Genomic DNA, 16,872 nt, shown 5'->3' with positions numbered 1-16,872 from the left:
CAGAAGAGTTCAGTATAGTCAGGAGATTTCAGAGGGAATCCTTCATCATAATTCCCTAAGAAAGACCAAGTTGCTTTTTGCTCTTTACATTCATAGAAGTTTGTTTCTTTTTACAGCATATCTTATTACATACATTATTATATCTGTAAATATCTCTTCTACTATTCCCTAAGTTCCATAAGGATAGTAAGTTCTAAGAAAGCAGTTGCCACATTGGCAACAGTTTCAGAGACATCAAATAAAGACAGAAATTGCTGGGTTTTGGAAATCTGGAGATTATTGGTGATATTTGCTAGAATAGATTCAGGGGGGTATTTGAGTGTGTTTATCAGCATTCACTCAGGTAATATAGTCCATGTATTCTGTGCATAAAAGGTTTAATATAGAATCATGGATTGACAGAACTTGTTGGAAACACTGAAGGACTGAAACTCAGGGAAGCTACCATTCAGGATAAGGGGAGCTGATGCCCAAATGTCAGAGAAATTGACATGAAAGATCTCAGTCTGAAACACTAAAGTAAATTGTTCTCAAAAGCTTGCTAGAAGTTATTTCAAGTCTTGAAAATCTGTAGAAAGCCCCCAGAAACTGTCTCTGTCTGTTGGGGGAAACTGATGTGTCTTCAGAACTTCCCCCAAAGCCACAGCCACTCGATCATCTCTCTATATGTCTCATATGTTGCCTGCTCCAAAGAATAGTAGTTTCTGCTTTACTTTCACCTAATTCTCACCTGAATTTCTCACACTGATAAACTCTAACCTAGAACCATATAAAGTAAAGGGTTCTGGGATGTGAATTTCCCAGGCTTAGGGACGAGTGATGGTGATGCTGAGCTGGCCACAAACGGTCCAGGACTGGAGTTCGTATGAGACTAGTTATCATAGCTTAGGAAGAGAAGTAGGTCACAGAACAGATAATTTTTTAAAGGAAAATTGATTGGAAAAGAATGAAAGGAGATAGGTTATTAAAGGCAAACAAAAGATTTAGCTCTTTTTCCTTTTAAAGGTGATAATACTTGGCTAGACTGTTAGCAGAAGGGTAGAAGCTAATACAGTTTGTAGTATGACAAAGGAGATGATTATTAATGAAGCAAGATCTCTGAGGGATATAGGAGAGGTTGAGAGCAAAGTATGATTGGAGAGTTTAGGAGGGACCAATCTTTCTCTGACACTGAGAATAAGACAACATGGTGCAAAAATAGGGTTCAAAGTGGTGAAATGAGGGAGTTGATGGGTGATGATTTCTATTTTCTCTGTGAAGTAAGGAGTAATGATGGCTGCTGAGAAGGGGTCTGGCAGGGGTTAATTCTGAGGCCAGTGTATTGGTTTGGAGTAATACTGAGGGTGATGGGGACAAGAGTTATCTATGAGCAAGCAGAAGATTGCTGAGTTCACTGAGAGCTCAGAGGAGTCCCAAGCCCACACACATGTGGTGACACCAATCTGCATGCCTGCTGGATTTTCCCTACTGCATTTACCATCTATGATGAATTTATAGCCCTCTTGAGTTCTTCTTTCTTATTATTTCTGAGTGCCCTGTGCTTGTATTGCTCCTGGCATTCACCTAGGCACAGTAAAAAATCATGTATTTGTGCTTAGTTTATAGCAGGCATTCAGTAGAATGTGCGTTTGAATTAAACTGAACCAAACTGGCCATAGCAGGAGAGACTTGATCCAGGTTTAGTGAGTTGTGGAGTCCATGATGCAGAAAGATTTAGAACTAGGGAGATGGTGGAGGGTATCTGTGACAGTGTTCCTGAGGTAATTGACTAAGGGTCTAGGCTGGGTAGGAAAGAAAGTGAGGCCAGGGAAGAGGAATAATAAAAATGGAAAAAAATGAAAGGAACAAGGGAATAGAAGTCTTGAGAGTTTGAAGAACAGATTTAGTGAGAATAGAGGAATGAGAAAACTAGAAAAAAAACCAACAAGAATTGTAGTCAAAGAATGTATCATTTGAGATATTTTCAGAGTTGTAGTACTTCTAAATAACAGAGAAAAAGCTTCCAGTTATAGCCATGGAGTAGATGAAGGGCAGTGGAACTCAGAACATGAAAGAGTTAAGAATATGGTAGTCGGTAGGGCCACTATATATGATTGATTATTATGCTAGTCTAGTCTACACAATAGTCTATACGGAAGATGCCCACTGGAGGTATACATTGCACACCAGTGTAGCCACCCATGGTGGTCCTGGACTGGGTGTTATTTGTGTGAGTCTGGGCAGGTATTGCCATATGGTTCTTCTAGTGACCTAAGTGGGAAGTCAGGTTACTGTGTGATTGGAGGCTCTCTGAACAGAGAAGAAAGAGAAATGAAATCCACCTGGGACAGGTTTCATAATATATACGAGTGGTAATTTGTGGTACAAGGAACAGTTTGATTTATAGACAGGGATAAACCCTTTACAAATGGAGAGACCAGCAGGAACAAAGTCCTAAAAGCGAGATAGTGTCTGATTGTGGAGACAATGCATTTTCCTCTTTCTCAGAGCTGTTCAGAAGACAGGCCTTTCCATGATACACATCATGATGGTGACCCTGGCATTATGATGAAAATGGAAATCCTGAACATGGGAGTCTAGAGACCCTGGGAGATTATATTCCAGTAATAGAAAGCAATTTTGGACCTAGAAAAGAGGGTCAGAGCAGGAAGTTATCTACGTTTAATGAATGGGCAGAAGGTGCAGATCAGAGCCAGAAATTCCCTGTTGCTTTTATTGGAGGTCAAGCGGGTTGGATTAAAAACAGAAAAGGATTAGTTTTCTTTGTTACCAGAGGTAATCATTAGTCTTTTCTAAGCATTTTAACTTCATAACTATGAAAATGGAAGAGTACAAAATGGATAGATTGTACCAAGTGCTTTCTTAATTTGTTCCATGAAATTATTCTGATGTATTCAAAAACAGTGTTCACTTCAGAGAAACAATTGTCTCTGGAAATAGTTGTTTTGTATTTATATTATGCAATATTATTTATTAAAATTATATTGTATAATAAAATTAGCATCATTATTTTGCTTTATATGGAAACTTTGCTTCATGGACCCCTGAAAGATTTATGAAAATATTGCAATAATTCCTAAAACATCCTTGTGTAAGAGGTAAATTTCATTAAAAATTCTGTTGGTAGTAATTCTCAGAAATGATGAACTAGTCACCCATATAAAAACAATATTAGTAGAGAAAATAAGGTGGGTGGAAGTCAACATATAGGATCTTTTAAATATCTGTCACTGTATTAGTTATGATTGGCTGCTGTAATAAGTAAACCTTGGTAACTCAGTGACGGAACACAAAAGAAATTTATTATTTGCTTCTCTAAAGTACAGTTGATAGTGAGAGGTGAGGAGTGATGTAGGAGCAAAGAGGGCAATTGTACAGATACAAAAATTTCAGAAATGTCTACCATTTTCAATATATGGCTTCCAAAATTGATATAGATATTGTCATATAGACTACAGATGTTAGAATTGAGAGACAGAGAATGAGGTAGGAGATTTTTACTGGCCATCCACTTTCCATAGGCCAGAGCATAATCACATGATCACACCTAACTGCAAGGGAGACAAGGAAAGGCCCCTTTGTAGCAGGAAAAAAGGGAAATGGGTTCAATTAACAATTTGTCAATTTCTGCCATAATCACCAATCAGCAGTTCACAAAACATGCACATTTTCTGATGTGAGTTTAAAAAATATGGCCTAAGTTTCTTTAGCAATTATTTCATATCTTGACATCAGCTACAGTACAGCAAAATTTCCAGGAAGTAGATTTCCACAGTTGTACCTCTGTAGTGGCTCAGTTATAGAACTCTGAACCAAAAATTCCTGGTATGATATAACTATTTAGGCCATGCATAGATAAGTGAATGTTGCAACTTGAAGTGAATACACAATAAGGAAAAAAGAGAAGCAAGAAAGTCCTCCAGCTCACTCACCACACACATCCATCTCAACCACACACAAATATCCTAAGCACAGTCATGATGCTGGTTCACAGATAGTGGAAGCGGGGGAGGGTCCTCAGATTTGTTTGGCAACCCAAGATGGAAGTGGGCTTGCATTTGATTCAGGAAACTAAAGACAAAGAGTATCTTGATTATAAGGAACAGGAAACTTCTAAGGAGTGATCCCTATGTTGTAGGCCTAATGATCTCTAAGGATATAAACAGCTCTGGGAAGAATACCCATATTAAACCAATATAACAATCTCCAGTTTTGGTCACATGGTGGACTGAATTGTCCTGGACTCCCCTTCCACTGCCAACACATAGAAAGTACGAGAAAACATGTAGACAATGCAAACCCTGATTTTTAAAATATCTAGCTATAAGTGTGTTCTCAAAGAAAACAGCAACTTAAAAGAAAAACAAAACTGAAAATAAAACAAATGCGAATTACTTGCATATACTCTTCAGGTAGCTTAAATGCTTAACCTTGAAGGCTGTGTTCCCACTTAGTTTCAGTTGTGTAAATTCATTTTCTGTAGACTTTATTTTTCCTTTCCCTGAAAACAAAAAGCAATTACTAACTGGTGGGTATATATGTTTATATAAATATATAATCAATACCAAATGACCCAACAGGGATTATAGAACAGAAAGAAGCAGTTAAAAAATTAATTTATTGAGCAGAAGCAAGAACTACAATCCTGCAGCCTGTGGAACAAAAACCACATTCACAGAAAGATAGACAAGATGAAAAGGCAGAGGGCTATGTACCAGATGAAGGAATAAGATAAAACCCCAGAAAAACAACTAAGTGAAGTGGAGATAGGCAACCTTCCAGAAAAACAATTCAGAATAATGATAGTGAAGGTGATCCAGGACCTTGGAAAAAGAATGCAGGCAAAGATCAGGAAGATGCAAAAAATGTTTAACAAAGACCTAGAAGAATTAAAGAACAAACAAACAGAGATGACCAATACAATAACTGAAATGAAAACTACACTAGAAGGAATCAATAGCAGAATAACTGAGGCAGAAGAACGGATAAGTGACCTGGAAGACAGAATGGTGGAATTCAATGCTGCAGAGCAGAATAAAGAAAAATGAGTGAAAAGAAATGCAGACAGCCTAAGAGACCTCTGGGACAACATTAAATGCAACAACATTCACATTATAGGGGTCCCAGAAGGAGAAGAGAGAGAGAAAGGACCTGAGAAAATATTTGAAGAGATTATAGTAGAAAACTTCCCTAACATGGGAAAGGAAATAGCCACCCAAGTCCAGGAAGCGCAGCAAGTCCCATACAGGATAAACCCAAGGAGAAACACGCTGAGACACATAGTAATCAAATTGGCAAAAATTAAAGACAAAGAAAAAGTATTGAAAGCAGTAAGGGAAAAATGACAAATAATATACAAGGGAACTTCCATAAGGTTAACAGCTGATTTCTCAGTAGAAACTCTACAAGCCAGAAGGGAGTGACATGATATACTTAAAGTGATGAAAGGCAAGAACCTACAACCAAGATTACTCTACCCGGCAAGGATCTCATTCAGATTCGATGGAGACAACAAAAGCTTTACAGACAAGCAAAAGCTAAGAGAATTCAGCACCACCAAACCAACTCTACAACAAATACTAAAGGAACTTCTCTAAGTAGGAAACACAAGAGAAGAAAAGGACCTACAAAAACAAACCCAAAACAATTAAGAAAATGATCAGAGGAACATACATATCGATAATTACCTTAAACATGACTGGATTAAATGCTCCAACCAAAAGACACAGGCTTGCAGAATGGATACAAAAACAAGACCCATCTATATGCTGTCTATAAGAGACCCACTTCAGACCTAGGGACACATACAGACTGAAAGTGAGGGGATGGAAAAAGATATTCCATGCAAATGGAAATCAAACGAAAGCTGGAGTAGCTATACTCATATCAGATAAAATAGATTTTAAAATAAAGAACGTTACAGGAGACAAGGAAGGACACTACATAATGATCAAGGGATCAATCCAAGAAGAAGATATAACAATTATAAATATATATGCACCCAACATAGGAGCACCTCAATACATAAGGCAACTGCTAACAGCTATAAAAGAGGAAATCAACATTAACACAATAATAATGGGGGACTTTAACACCTCACTTACACCAATGGACAGATCATCCAAAATGAAAATAAATAAGGAGACAGAAGCTTTAAATGACACAATAGACCAGATAGATTTAATTGATATTTATAGGACATTCCATCCAAAAACAGCAGATTACACTTTCTTCTCAAGTGCGCATAGAACATTCTCCAGGATAGATCACATCTTGGGTCACAAATCAAGCCTCAGTAAATTTAAGAATATTGAAATCATATCAAGCATCTTTTCTGACTACAACGCTATGAGATTAGAAATCACTTACAGGGAAAAGAACGTAAAAAACACAAACACGTGGAGGCTAAACAATACGTTACTAAATAACCAAGAGATCACTGAAGAAATCAAAGAGGAAATCAAAAAATACCTAGAGACAAATGACAATGAAAACACGATGATCTAAAACCTATGGGATGCAGCAAAAGCAGTTCTAAGAGAGAAGTTTATAGCTATACAAGCCTACCTCAAGACCAAGAAAAATATCAAATAAACAATCTAACCTTACACCTAAAGGAACTAGAGAAAGAAGAACAAACAAAACCCAAAGTTAGCAGAAGGAAAGAAATCATACCATAAAGATCAGAGGAGAAATAAATGAAATAGAAACAAAGAAAACAATAGCAAAGATCAATAAAACTAAAAGCTGGTTCATTGAGAAGATAAACAAAATTGATAAACCATTAGCCAGACTCATCAAGAAAAAGAGGGAGAAGACTCAAATCAATAAAATTAGAAATGCAAAAGGAGAAGTTACAACAGACACCACAGAAATACAAAGCATCCTAAGAGACTACTACAAGCAACTCTATGCCAATAAAATGGACAACCTGGAAGAAATGCACAAATTCTTAGAAAGGTATAACCTTCCAAGACTGAACCAGGAAGAACTAGAAAATATGAACAGACCAATCACAAGTAATGAAATTGAAACTGTGATTAAAAATCTTCCAACAAACAAAAGTCCAGGACCAGATGGCTTCACAGGTGAATTCTATCAAACATTTAGAGAAGAGCTAACACCCATCCTTCTCAAACTCTTCCAAAAAATTTCAGAGGAAGGAACACTCCCAAACACATTCTATGAGGCCACCATCACCCTGTTACCAAAACCAGACAAAGATACTCCAAAAAAAGAAAATTACAGACCAACATCACTGATGAATATAGATGCAAAAATCCTCAGCAAAATACTAGCAAACAGAATCCAACAACACATTAAAAGGATCATACACCACGATCAAGTGGGATTTATCCCAGGGATGCAAGGGTTCTTCAATATATGCAAATCAATCAATGTGATACACCATATTAACAAATTGAAGAAGAAAAACCATATGATCATCTCAATACATGCAGAAAAAGCTTTTGATAAAATTCAACACCCATTTATGATAAAAATTCTCCAGAAAGTGGGCATAGAGGGAACCTACCTCAACATAATAAAGGCCATATATGACAAACCCACAGCAAACATCATTCTCAATGGTGAAAAACTGAAAGCATTTCCTCTAAGATTAGGAACAAGACAAGGATGTCCACTCTCATGACTATTATTCAACATAGTTTTGGAAGTCCTAGACACGGCAATCAGAGAAGAAAAAGAAATAAAAGGAATCCAAATTGGAAAAGAAGAAGTAAATCTGTCACTGTTTGCAGATGAGATGATACCATACATAGAGAATCCTAAAGATGCCACCAGAAAACTACTAGAGCTAATCAATGAATTTGGTAAAGTTGCAGGATACAAAATTAATGCACAGAAATCTCTTGCATTCTTATATACTAATGATGAAAAATCTGAAAGAGAAATTAAGGAAACACTCCCAATTACCACTGCAACAAAAAGAATAAAATACCTAGGAAGAAACCTACCAAGGGAGACAAAAGACCTGTATTCAGAAAACTATAAGACACTGATGAAAGAAATTAAAGATGATACCAACAGATGGAGAGATATACCATGTTCTTGCATTGGAAGAATCAATATTGTGAAAATGACTATACTACCCAAAGCAACCTACAGTTTCAATGCAGTCCCTATCAAATTACCAATGGCATTTTTTACGGAACTAGAACAAAAAATCTTAAAATTTGTATGGAGACACCAAAGACCCCGAAGAGCCAAAGCAGTCTTGAGGGAAAAAAACGGAGCTGGAGGAATCAGACACCCTGACTTCAGACTTTACTACAAAGCTACAGTAATCAAGACAATATGGTACTGGCACAAAAACAGAAATATAGATCAATGGAACAAGATAGAAAGCCCAGAGATAAACCCACGCACCTATGGTCAAGTAATCTATGACAAAGGAGGCAAGGATATACAATGGAGAAAAGACAGTCTCTTCAATAAGTGGTGCTGGGAAAACTGGACAGCTACCTGTAAAAGAATGAAATTAGAACACTCCCTAACACCATACACAAAAATAAACTCAAAATGGGTTCAAGACCTAAATGTAAGACCAGACACTATAAAACTCTTAGAAGAAAACATAGGAAGAACACTCTTTGACATAAATCACAGGAAGATCTTTTTTGATCCACCTCATAGAGTAATGGAAATAAAAACAAAAATAAACAAATGGGACCTAATGAAACTTAAACGCTTTTGCACAACAAAGGAAACCCTAAACAAGACAAAAAGACACCCTTCAGAATGGGAGAAAATATTTGCAAACGAATCGACGGACAGAGGATTAATCTTCATAATATATAAACAGCTCATGCAGGTCAATATTAAAGAAACCTACAACCCAATCCAAAAATGGGCAGAAGACCTAAATAGACATTTCTCTAAAGAAGACATACAGATGGTCAAGAAGCACATGAAAAGCTGCTCCACATCACTAATTATTAGAGAAATGCAAATCAAAACTACAATGAGTTATCACTTTACACCAGTTAGAATGGGCATCATCAGAAAATCTACAAACAACAAATTCTGGAGAGGGTGTGGAGAAAAGGGAACCCTCTTGCACTGTTAGTGGGAATGTAATTTGATACAGCCACTATGGAGAACAGTATGGAGGATCCTTAAAAAACTAAAAATAAAATTACCATATGATCCAGCAATCCCACTATTGGGCATATACCCAGAGAAAACCATAATTCAGAAAGACACGTGCACCCCAGTGTTCATTGCAGAACTATGTACAATAGCCAGGTCATGGAAGCAACCTAAATGCCCATCAACAGATGAATGGATAAAGAAGATGTGGTACATATATACAATGGAATTTTTTTTTTTTTTTTTTTTTTGCCTGTGTTGGGTCTTCGTTGCTGTGCGCGGGCTTTCTCTAGTTGCAGTGAGCGGGGGCCACTCCTCGTGGTGCGTGGGTTTCTCACTGCGGTGGCTTCTCTTGTTGCAGAGCACGGGCCCTAGGCACACAGGCTTCAGTAGTTGTGGCTCATGGGCCCTTGAGTACAGGCTCTGTAGTTGTGGCGCATGGGCCTAGCTGCTCTGCAGCCTGTGGGATCCTCCTGGACCAGGACTCGAATCTGTGTCCCCTGCATTGGCAGGTGGACTCTCAACCACTGCGCCACCAGGGGAGCCACTATGATGGAATATTACTCAGCCATAAAAAGGAACGAAATTGGGTCATTTGTTGAGACGTGGATTGATCTATAGACTGTCATACGGAGTGAAGTAAGTCAGAAAGAGGAAAACAAATATCGTATATTAATGCATGTATGTGGAACCTAGAAAAATGGTACAGATGTACTGGTTTGCAGGACAGAAGTTGAGACACAGATGTAGAGAACAAACGTATGGACACCAAGGGTGGAAAGCCGCAGGGTGGTGGGGATGGTGGTATGATGAATTGGGCAATTGGGATTGACATGTATACACTGATGTGTATAAAATTGATGACTAATAAGAATCTGCTGTACAAAGAAAGAAATAAAATAAAATTCAAAAATTCAAAAAAAAAAACTAATACTAAACTTTCTTTGGGTTATTTGTATGGAAATATGTTAATATAAATGTTTCAGACATTACATGAAATTTAAAAAATTTAATTTATTAAGGTTCTACTTTTTTTCATTAGAAAGTATAAAATTTTGTTAGATTAAGAAAACTTCTGTGTCTTGATAACAATTGTCTTTCTCTTTTTTATTAAGTACAATTTGATGAGTCAGACTTTACTACTGAGAAATTCAATAAAAGTAAAAATTTTGAGAACACTAACATTCGCAAGTGGTAGTGATGTCAGTGAAGCAGGGAAACCTCAGAAAACTGATAGGTTGATATATATGTATTTTTAAATGACCCTAATAAAAATAGTAATAGTTTTTCCAAATTTATTTTCTCAGATTTTAGATGGGAATGTTATATAAGCACTTTGGAGGAAGAATACCATCTTAGGAATAACTGGGAATACTCACACACTACAGTTGACATCAGCATTAATGGTATTGAGTGACAGTTAATTCTTTCCCCCACGTAATCCACAGTAAATACTCCTTTTGGCATTTTCTTGCTTGGATTTCTTTTTTTCAGTTTAACATTGAACAATAAGTCTTAAAAATGGCAAGTATTCCAAAACAAAAATACCATTAAAAAGTGGCATTTATTTTTGTTATGTTGACATTTTCTAATCTGATATTTTGTAAATTATCCATCTTATTGAACATTCTTTCCCAATTGTATTTTTCAGATTTTCCAATGAATTTCATAGTAGGGGAAGAATCCTCCTCACTTATCTTTTGAAATTCTGGGAACACAATTATCTTTTTTAGGAAATTCTATGGCAGTTTCTTCTATCTTTTGGGAGAAAAAAGAGGAAGTCAGCCATTGTGACGAACTAGTGCTCTCTATTATTTTTCCATCTATATCTCTCCTGTTGTTGGAAATTTATAGTCTAACATGTATTTCCATCAACTCAAGTACACCACCTAAATATGAAACTTTCTGTAATTTCAAAAAAAAAACCCAAGTTAAGGCAATGTAATTCAATCAGTACTTATTGGGTTCCCAATTTGTTTGGAATATTTAAAAGATACACAAAATGAATAAGACATTTGCTGATATCAAAGTATTTATAGTCTCACTGGAGCTATTTCTAGTTTTTACTTGCTTTTATACACATCCTTGTAGTTGTTAATGGTTTTACTATCTTCAAATTCTGCAAATATGCCCGCTGCAGAAATTTTAGAGTGCCTTGTTTTCTGTGTTGTTGTACAGGAAGAGTTTTCAAAAGCCCATTGCTTTTGGTAGGAAACAGCACACCACTAACACAGATGCTATCAGAAATCTTTCCTCACATTTTTAAAAGATCATTACATGATGTTTACTTCCTGTGTGATATTATCAATTTCTGCACTTCTTTTGGTAGCTAAGGTTAGACGCTATTCATTTTCTCTTTCACTGCAGATTGGTTTGTGTTAAACCCTTTCATGCTTTCTTACGTGTGCATTACACGTAAAATACTCAGGAATCTTGAAAATGTTTAGAGCACTTAGAGTTATGGTTCAATAAGCAATTTTTTCAACATCTTTATTGGAGTATAATTGCTTTACAATGATATATTAGTTTCTTAATTTATTCTGCTCTTTTCCTCTGTAATTTATCCAGTTTCACTTTCAGGGCTACTGTTCATTGGGCATACATTTGTACAGATGTCTGCCCTGTAATCCTAACTGTGTGATAGGTGAAAAAACACACAGAAGGGAAGAGCAGGAGAGCCAAGGAACAGAAGAAGCATGGTCCCTGTGCTAGGGAGGAAATAAAATTCATTCAGATAAAATAATACAAATGATAAAGCTGAGCACATGTCTACATAAAATTAAAAATATAATGCTGCTTTTAAATTTTTGAGAAACTCAGACATCTGATGAAGTCATGAGGGAATAAGATGGTATAGATTTAATCTCCTACTACAAACAATTAAAAAAACTGGACAAAAATACAAGAAACAAATATTTCAGGATTTGGACAATGGAAGTACAGGACTGAGAAAAGGAAAACAACCAAAGTGAACTCTATGACTACCCGGGTTTTATAACTTCAAGTAGTTTCTAGACTATGGAGCAGCAAGGAAGAACCAAAACATGGTCTGGTAATCTCATAAATTGAGAAGACAGGGAGACTGAGATGGCTAGAATGCATGGGACAGAGAATTTGAGATTATGGAGATACACAGAAAAAGAACCTAAAAGGAACTTAACTCTTTGCCAGAAAATTCAACACTCCTTAAAAGAATAAAACAAAATGCAGTCTTCAAAAATGTAAAATTCATAATGTTTAATATTCAATAAAAATTACTAGACATACAAATAAGCACAAAATGGGAATCATAGCCAAGAGAAAAATTAATTATGGAGGACATGAAAGTGTACTGTTCAGATATTTTGCAGCAGGGAGCAGGCTATCATTCTGGATTTACTCTTGTTTTTGTGCTGAAGGCACACTGTCCTCAGGCTGCCCACAGCCCAAGCCTGGACATAGTGAGAACACTAATGTGGGCTTATTCCAGCAAGTGCTGGGACTTCTTGAATGGGTGACTTTGGCTGAAACTCTCCCATTGACTTTACTGAATTTTTTTTTTTTTTTGAAATATACTGCCGTCCAAGATTTTTCTCCCTTCCTTTTATCTCTTCTATAAATATCAGATCTGTATCATGGTTTAAAGGCTCTCCATACCTCCTATTGCTCCCTCCAACATTAAATCTCTTGCATACCTAAAACCCATCCTGACATTTGCTTTGCAATAGACCCAAACTAATACAAATGGTACCAGGAATAGTCTAAATAAACAGGTGATAAATAGGGATTTGGGGCTGGCTCATTCACTGAAGGGCAGGCAAAATGGAATCCATCCTGAATGGTAGGTTGGGCATGAGTTGTCCCTGGCACAAGGTAGTGGCATGGTTGATAAAGATTTCACCATTGTTGAACAAGAAAGTGTACAAGTGGAGGGAAATGCCCTTGTAGTTTCTGTGGGTCATTTGAAAACTATGCAAAAACATTTCTACAAAGATGGTGGAGTTGACTGTTCTCTGAGTTGTATTTATGCTACATAGAGGGATTGTCAGAAACGGAGGATTGTTAATAAGCAGTTAAATGCTAAGTGTGAGAGTGGGAGGCCTCATTTGTAGCTTTCAAAGAGATCCTTCTCTCCTGCAGTGGAAGAGCAGACATAGCCAAGTAAGTTAAGAATCTGATACTTAGAATTGTAGAGTTCCAGGGTTGTTTGAATGCTCATCCAAGGTTGACCTATTATGCTAACGTCAGGGCCCTGACTGGGAAAGTCTGGGGCTGACCCTGAAACATGGGATGTGGACAAGTGGTTGGAAACCTCTGAGAATATATTGACTGTGGACTCACCCTCCTCCCTTAGATCCTCAGAACTTGGAGGTAGCCCACTCTTTCTGGAGGTAGTACTTTTCCTAAGATGGACAATGCTGCAGAGAACTCTCAGCCACAAGGCAGCAGGTACCCCCATAAGAGGGTGCCCCTCCCTTCTCTCTTGCCTGCCATGTTGATAGGCACTTGATCAAGAAGCCTGGGATGAAAGAGTGAAAAAGTAAAAAATAATTAATTGGGAACGCTTTCTCAGCACATGGGGTTTATTATCCTGGCAAAGACCCTAAGGGAAGGGGCAAACTCTCCAATAGAGTTGCTCTTAAGAAAAACAGTTGTCAACACTGAGTGAAGTGGAAGTGTCTGAACTGTCTTGGCATGCTGAAAGAAAGGAATAAAGATGCTGGGGGAGTGGGTGTGTTGCATTAGTATGTGAAACCAGAAGATCCCTCAAAGGGTTAGTTCCACAGGAGGGCTCAGAGACCAAAGTCCTCACTAAGGCCATTAGGAACGTGTTGACGAGAGACACACCAGCATCAATAGGTTCTGTGGTGGTGTTGCTTTGCAGGACAGGGCTGAAGATAGGAGAGGCAGTCATAAACCCGGGCTCGTTAGTGTACGCAGGGACATTGTGTACACTTCAGGATGGCCCTGAAGTAATGGAGGCCAGGAGGTGGCACTTAATCATCAGAAATGAGGCTGCTGCAATTACCTTAATTACTAGCGAGATCAAAGGGGCAGCCAAGGGGACTTGTCCCTCAGAAAATGATATAGTTAATAGAGCATGGTGTCCCTTGGGGCAAAATAGTTTGGCAACCAACAAGCATGCTATTTAAAATCTATAACCAAAAGTGTGCAAAAAAGCAGTAGGCAGAGGAGGGTCAGCCCAATAAAACGTTTCTACCCCTTGCTCATTTGCTGATCCTGAGCCAATTTCCAGATCTAGAACTCTTTGACTGAAAAGAGGACTACGGGTGCATAGGAGGAAATACCGTGTAACTGCACGGCACATGTATGCTGTAGTACTCTCACATTCCTTCCCCAAAGGGACTGATGGCTGTTTGCTTGGGTGACTGCACATTAGGGAAAAGGGATGTATTAGTTTCCTTTTGCTGCCATAACACACCACAACAGACGTAGCACTTTAAAATGACACTAATTTATTATTTCACAGTTCTGTAGGTCAGAAGGTCAATACAGTGTGGCTCAGTTGATTCAGTTTAAGGTCTCACAAAACCAAAATCTAGAGGTTGGTAGTGTCACATTCCTTTATGGAGGTTTCTTCCTGGGAAAGAATATGTTTCCATATCACGAGGCTATTAGCAGAATTCATTTCTTTATGGTCATAAAGCTGAGGTCCCTATTTTCTTGATGGCTGTCAGACAGAAGACTCTCAGCTCTTTTAGGCAACATTTGTTCCTCGTCATGTTGCCCACTCTGTCTTTAAACCAGTAAGAGTGCACTGAATTCTTCTCACACTTAAAATCTTTCTTACCTCTTATGGCCCCTATGACTCCAGCTGGAGAAAGTCTTCTGCTTTTGAGGGCTTATATGATTAGATTGAGCCACCTGGATAAATCAGGCTAAGTTCCTTATCTTAAAGTCTGTAACCTTAATTACATCTGCAAAGTCCCTTTTGTCATGAAATGAAATCTATTCACAGGTTCTAGGAATTAGGGGTATGAGTATCTTTGTGGGTCCATTCTGCTTACTACATAGGAATACCCAGACTTTTGAGGACATTTGGACACAACGTATGAGTTGATATGTATACCTAGAGGCTCAAAGAGTTATTTTTATTTTGCTCTAAGAATGGAAACATATGGAGGGCAGATAGTAAATGGAGTCCTCAGTAAAGTTGGCTCGGGGTAGGCTCCTTGGATCCCCAGATTCACCCAATAGTCATTTCCCCTTTCTATCAATGGAAAATTGATATACTTGGTAGTTGGAGCAACCCTCACATTGCCTGTGCACTATCATAATGGGAAATGCCAAGCAGGAACTTCTGAAATGTTTTTGCTGTTCCTCTCCCAATATTCCAGTTAAGATTGAAAATAAAACATACTATAACATTTTGAGGGGATGGTAGAGATTAGTGTGACCATTAAAGACCCAAAGAGAGCAGTAGGGGTCCCTATCATATCTGTTAAATTTGTTATTCTTTTTTTTAAATAAATTTATTTATTTATTTTTATTTTATTTTTTATTTTTAGCTGCCTTGGGTCTTCGTTGCTGCACGGGTTTTCTCTAGTTGTGGCAAGTGGGGGCTACTTTTCGTTGCGGTACGCGGGCTTCTCATTGCGGTGACTTTCTCTTGTTGTGGATCATGGGCCTTAGGCACGCGGGCTTCAGTAGTTGTGGCTCGCGGGCTCTAGAGCGCAGGCTCAGTAGTTGTGGCGCATGGGCTTAGTTGCTCCGCGGCATGTGAGATCTTCCCGGACCAGGGCTCAAACCCGTGTCTCCTGCACTGGCAGGCGGATTCTTAACCACTGCACCACCAGAGAAGTCCAAATTTGTTATTCTTGTCCCTGCAAAAACTGGATTATCCTGGCAAATGACTATAGATTACACCAATCTCGACCAAATAGTTGCCCCTATAACATTTATTTTTCTACATGTGTGTTTTGCTAGAGGAGATTAATAAGGCCCTGGGTACATGTTATATAACCACTGTTTTGGCAAATTCATTATTTTTCATTCTAAGTTAAAAAGTAGATCTAAAATAGTTTGCATTAATGTAGGGTACACAACAATTTTCATTTAGTTTTACCACTAGGCTATTTTAACACTCTCCTCTCTGTTATACTATAGTTTGAAGAAATCTGAACTGTTTGGTCATCCCACCGGTCTTCATACAGATCCATGAAATATATGACATCATGCCAAAGAGACATGATGAATAAGATTTGGCTAGTGAACTGGAAACTTTGGAAAGACACATTCCACCAGAGTTTGGGAAAGAAACTCTGTGTAGTTTCAGGGACCTGCTTCTTCAGTGAAAATTTTAAGGGTTTGGTGGTTAGGGTACAGCTATATCCACTCCAAAAAAAAAAAAAAACCCTCAGACAAATTGCTGCATAGTGCATCCTCTTTCACCAAAAAGGGAAACATAGGACCTGCTACACCTCTTTGTGTTTTATAAGCATCCTAAATATTCTACAGACATTAAAAGTATAATAATTAAATATTACAAATAATTTTATGACAATAAATTTGAAAACCTAGACAAAGTGGACAAATTCCATGAAAGACACAAATTATAAAAACTGACCCAAGAAGAAACTGAAATTCCAGATAGTTCTATATCACTTAAAGAAAAATTTGTAATTATCTTCCCACACTAAAATTCTTCAGGCCCGTGTGGCTTTACTAGCAGTTGTAACATTGAGAAGACATTATGAATAATTGATAGCATTTCTATACAAAAACGTTATACTGCCCTAATCATTTTATTGAGGCAAGAAT

The sequence above is a fragment of the Balaenoptera borealis genome (assembly GCF_965194805.1).
Source record: "Balaenoptera borealis genome assembly, chromosome: 4".
NCBI lineage: Eukaryota > Metazoa > Chordata > Mammalia > Artiodactyla > Balaenopteridae > Balaenoptera > Balaenoptera borealis.
Note: the sequence above shows the minus strand (reverse complement) of the source record.